Raw genomic sequence first — 6,000 nt, forward strand, 5'->3', positions numbered from 1 at the left:
TAAAATAGTCACATGTCCTCTCATGGTCTGGAAGAATCCAAAGAATCTAGTAGAATCTAGAAAGACCTAAAAGGATCTTATACATACATAAGAACCAACACCTGAACGATCTTAATTCCACTTTGCAATTCTCTAGTGGGAGGCCATCTGCACTGAGCACTGATGCTAGTAATTGTGGGCGATTGTCTGTCAATCCTAATTTAAACTCCTGGGGAGCAAAGTTTATGTTCTAATCCTGATGTCTGTGCCTAAACTTGGATTTTTTCTGAAGTCACTCAGTTACTCAATCCACTTAATATTAACAAAACTAGAAAAGAAATATAGGGGTCATAGTTTAATGCAATATTCCTTCCCTTCTACTAGTAATTGTGATCTCTTTATTATATTTGCAGTTTTTCTCCCCTCTTTCTATTTGAATGAAAGCAGGATGCTGAAATGTATAAATCTGGCAGTTAAAACCCAGAATAATTGGACTACCAGGCTAGCTTGTAAAAATCTGAGCAAAGAATTAGGTGGTATTTTACAATGTTAATTGCTGTTATTACTTCAGAGATAAGGAAAAAAACCCACATCACATATTCAATATGTATTTGTTGAATGATTATGTGAACAATACTTCCTTTACTGAGAAGGAGAAACACATGCAGATACTCCCTGATCACTAGGCTTTGCTTTTGAAGAAATCAAACATACAATTGGAAGCAGGACATCCGTAGCTCACACCTGTAATCCTGGCTACTCAGGAGGCTGAGATCTGAGGGTCACAGTTCAAAGCCAGCTAGGGCAGAAAAGTCACTGAGACTCTTCTCCAATTAAGCAGCAAACAGCTGGAAGTAGAAGTGTGGCTCAAGTGACAGAACACCAGTCATGAGGCCCTGAGTTCAAGCTCTGGTTCTGGCACACATACACACGCACACAAATGCACAATTTGGGTTAAAAGCCAAAGACAATATTCTCTTGAATCTTTCTGGTGAGGAATTGGGAGGAGCTTCTAGCTTCAGAATTTGCTAAACTCTGTCAACCAAAAGGCACTTGAGACTATAATTATTTTATTTTTAAGTGTGTGTGTGTTTGTGTGTGTGTGTGTGTGTGTGTGTGTGTGTGTGTGTGTGTGTGTGTGTGCATGCGCACCAGTTCTGGGGCTTGAACTTAGGGCCTGGGTGCTGTCCCCAAGCTTTTTTTGTTCAAGGCTAGTGCTCTACCACTTGAGCCATAGCTCCACTTCTGGTTTTTCTGGTGCTTAATTGGAGATAAGAGTCTCAGGATTTCCTGCTTGGGCTGGTTTTGAACCATGATCCTCAGGTCTCAGCCTCTTGAATAACTATGATGATAGGTGTGAGCTACCAGCACCTGGATTACAATATAAATTCTATTTTTAATGTATGCTTAAGGTAAATATGATTCTATGAGAAGCATATATACATAATAAAATAGCTACCATAGTGAAATGAATCAATATAGCCTTTATTTTATACTATTACTCATTCTTGCCCTCTGTGGCAAGAGCAGCTATAATCTACTTATTTAGTAAATACCCTGAGTGCAAATACACTATTCACTATAGTTATCATGTTGCACATTGTCTTTACACTTGTCCATCCTACTACCTGATATCCTTTGAGGTCCATCTTCTCATTTCCCTTCCCCACTTCAACTCTCGTAATTATTATTCTATTTCCCATTGCTGTGTATTAGACTTAAATTTTTTCTATGTGTAAGCAAGATCAGTGTAATTTTTTTCTGTGTTTGGCATTTAGTTAGCATAATATCCTTGAGGTCTACCCATGTGATGGCTAGTGGCAGGGACTTCTCTTTTTTTAGGGCAGAATAATTTTTTTTTGCGTGCATATGTTATCTATTTATCCCACAAATCTTTTTAACCCATTCATCCATCAATGGATACCTAGATTGTTTCTCTATCCTGTGAGTTTCAAGTGAAGTCCTGAGGTCAAGAAGCAAGACTACAAAGTACAAGATCCATTATTTAAATCACAAAGTAATTTGTAGAGGCTAAATTGGAAAGTCTGAGAAGGAAGTTCTGTACTATTTTTAGGAAGGGAGGCATAGAACCGTAGGAAAGGTAGGTTAAGCTGGGATTGGTTTGCTTTTAGGGGTAAGCTGCTACCTTGAGCTGCTGGTAATTACCGAAGCCCTGCAGAATCTCGGTTCTACAACCTCTAAAGGCATGTTACAGTGGCCAGCCCAGTCTCTCTTTTCAGCTCACATCTAGTTGATAGATCAAGTATATTTCTCCTTTTCCAGAGATAGAAAAAAGCTGTCTCAGAGGAGTCACTAGCCATTCTAAGTTGTGTGAGGAAGTGCAAAGATGCTTAGTGAATTCCAGAAGTTGAAATAAGAACCATGCATGATATGGTGGGTAGGATAAGAGGATGTCTCCTGGAGGAGTGAGGATTACAAGTGCACCCAGCAAGGGCAGTTTCTAGAGACATTCAAATAGACTGTGATGAGCTACTGGTGGTGTGGGCTTGAGGTGTCTAAGATATGGGAAGAAACAAACTGGTGACAAAAAATGCACACAATTCATTTCATTGTAGCTGTGGTAATTTTAACATACAGAGTGGAATCTAAGTAAATGTGTTCAAAACATAGTTAGTGAAACTCAAAGGAGATATTACCTATTACACGTTAATCACTCTGAGAATGTAATGTATAGATGAGCTGATATGTGGTATCTTGCCCAATCTTCTGTTCAGTGTGATCACTAAGAACATGCATGTAAAATAACTTCACATGGAATCCTAACTTCTGTCAGAATAAAAAATATATAGTCTCTACATCTTTTTCTTTAAATTACATTGTGGAGTCATCTTTAGTGCTTACTGAAAATACAGACTTTCCCAGGGAGAAAAACAATGCACACTTTCCCTTCTATGTGGAAGCTAGACTTACCTTATAAACATATAGGTAAATACATTGTGTTGTATGCAAGTATATACAAACTGTATTAACTGAAATATGGTAGACTCAAGAAAGAACTTAAATAGTGTAATTCCTTAGAAAGGTAAAATCAAAGTTCAACAAAATAAGACACCAGGAAACAGGTATTCAAAAGAGGTGGAATTGGGCCAAAGGGAGGGGGTAGAGGAATGAATAGGGCAAGAGATGGAGAACTCAGTCAAGATTCCCCAGCACCACATAAACAGAAAAAGCCAGAAGTGGCTCTGGCTCTGTGGCTCAAGTGGTAGAGTGCTAGCCTTGGGCAAAAAGAAGCTCAAGGACAGTGCTCAGGCCCTGAGTTCAAGGCCCGGAACTGGCAAAGAAAAGAAAAGAAAAGAAATGAAAGAATCCAATGTATCTCCTCTAAAATGAAGAAGGGTGAGAATGTTGAAAAGAGTGACATTAATGAAGGTTTATTGTATTCATAAACTGCTATGAACTGCTTTATTAAGTGATAACTCCTTTGTACAACTACTTAAAGCTAAGAAAAACAATGAATAAAAAAGAAAATACAGATTCTTGGGTAAAATTCTCAGAATCTGGACTCCTTAGACATGAGGTAGGCTCATTCATCTGTATTTTGAACTTGTCCTCTAGGTGTCTCCAAAAATCACCAAGACAGATGAGACTTACATGTGTTATAATTTCAACTTAGTATTTCAACAGTGAGTGATTATTTTCCTCTAGTAATTTAGCACTAAGAAGGCTTTTCTAATGTCCTGAAGTGTTTTATTTCAAACAGCTATGTGTCAGACTACCTCTAAAAAATGTATGGTGACAGAAGTCACTTAGTCTCCGTCAAATTGTCTGGCAAGGGGCTGGGCATATGGCCTAGTGGCAAGAGTGCTTGCCTGTATACATGAAGCCCTGGGTTCGATTCCTCAACACCACATATATAGGAAACGGCCAGAAGTGGCGCTGTGGCTCAAGTGGTAGAGTGCTAGCTTTGAGCAAAAAGAAGCCAGGGACAGTGCTCAGGCCCTGAGTCCAAGCCCCAGGACTGGCAAAAAAAAATAAAAAAAATCTCACTGTACTGAACAGAAAAACACAGATCTGAGAATCCAAATAGAGGAAGGTGTTTCTCTCTCGAAGAGTTGACACCAGGTAATATCTATAGCTGATCACTCTTTCATCTCAGACAGAAGGAATTTTCTTGCATCTATGCAGAGAACGCCATTCTCCTTACAATATGACAAACTATCCTTAAAGGGGGAAGAAGTTTTGCAAGGAAAAGGAAGCTACCAGTGGTCACTCCAGGTAAGGATAGAAGCTATTCAAACTTCAGTTATATACTAAAAGCAAAAGAGGTAGTATAGTTCTTTAACCCACAGTAACACAATGCTGGATTGAAACAGCCAGGAAGTCTCCAAAGAAGGGGCTTATTATGATTGCTTATTACCTTATTGTTATTGTGTTGAGGATTGAACCCAGGACTTGGAGAATATTAGGCAATGCTCTGCCACTGAGCTACATTCCCAGCTCAGAAACCTCATTATGAACCACCATTACCCGCCATCTCTCCAATTTCTTTGCAAATACCTGGTGGGTAGTCTCCAAAGCAAGTATAAAAAAGACAAAAAAGGAAAGGCAGTCTTCTGAACATCAGAAAATCCTTCATCTGGTCACAGCTCAGGCAACAGGAGACTGGAACTTGTGGGAGGAACATCTGTGTTGTTTTATCTTCACCAAACCCATCAGGTGTTCACCATTATACATGACATTGAGTAGTTTGGAGACAGCCATTACTCACTCAGAATATGAATCTAAAATGTCACATTTTGTTATGACACGTACCAAAGATCAATGAGGGAAGTAGAATGGTATGTAGCATTTAAATGGTTTATGGCGATTGTTTTCTGGGGGAGGGATATCACAGAACATATTTGGGGTTCCATCCATTTCAGGTGTGTGTTCACTGGATTTCTGAGGACTGATCCTTGGGAAATAATTCGTAAAGCCCAGACTCAATTCTATCACCCATGACTCTGAATTGATGAAGTCCTTGCAGTCTTATAGCTATCTGCCAGTATCTCTATTCCTGAATACATTGTTCCTAAGTGGGGAGCTAGTAGGACAGAAGGGAACATCTCCAAGGAATATTACATTTCCTGCAAATCTCCAGAGCAAAGCTCTGAGAATGGATGGGACCAGGCTGGTCAGTTAACTTGTTCCCATATAATGCCAACAGGCAACCTTTGCCAAAGCCTAGTCCTAAGGCTAACTCTTGGTTAACACAATGTTAGGAAGTACCTAATGCTATTGTGGAATTGCTTTATTTTATTAAACAAGAATGCCTATCACCTGGCTTCTGACTCAATCTGGAGGGAGATTCAAGAAAGTTGACTTGTGGTACACGCTGGGAATCATGATTACTTGATTAAAATTAGGAAACAGAGGTCTTATCATATATGTAAGTATATATATATATGGGTATATTTCACAATTTGATTGAAAATAAAGAGATGTGATTAAAAAATCAAAATTCATAACCAACTGATAGTTGCTCTTCATGAAATCAAAGTTTCAAGGACACGGTCCAAAAGAAAACGAGGATTCTCTGAGCTCATATTCATATGAATGGAACCAGGCAACTTTGGGACATAAAAAAAAAACCAAACCTTAAATTTGGCCTGTGTGTTAGATGTCTACTCTCTCACCTCTCAAATGAATCTGGAAGTTTCTAGAATCTCAAATATTGTAGGGAAAAGGAGGGAGGTCTTAACTCACTTTCCTATTATCTCCTAACCTGCTTCTTGCATAACCCACTCACCCAACTGAGATATCATTTAAGATGTATATGATTAATGTACTTAGTTTTTTCTAAGTCCTTAAAGTATAGTTTTAAACATTAAAAGTACTCAACCTAGAGATAGCTTATTATTATTTTTTCAGTGTATCAAAAGCAAAGGGTGGTTTATTGTTTCCTGCACCAAAAACATCCTCCCCAAACTGAAGATTCATGAGTAGAAATGAACCACTGTAAATGCATCACAAACCAAGCATTGCACAACCAAGTAGTTTGGTGATTTAGGCTCCTTTCTC

The sequence above is a fragment of the Perognathus longimembris genome, chromosome 13 (genome assembly GCF_023159225.1).
Source record: "Perognathus longimembris pacificus isolate PPM17 chromosome 13, ASM2315922v1, whole genome shotgun sequence".
Lineage (NCBI taxonomy): Eukaryota > Metazoa > Chordata > Mammalia > Rodentia > Heteromyidae > Perognathus > Perognathus longimembris.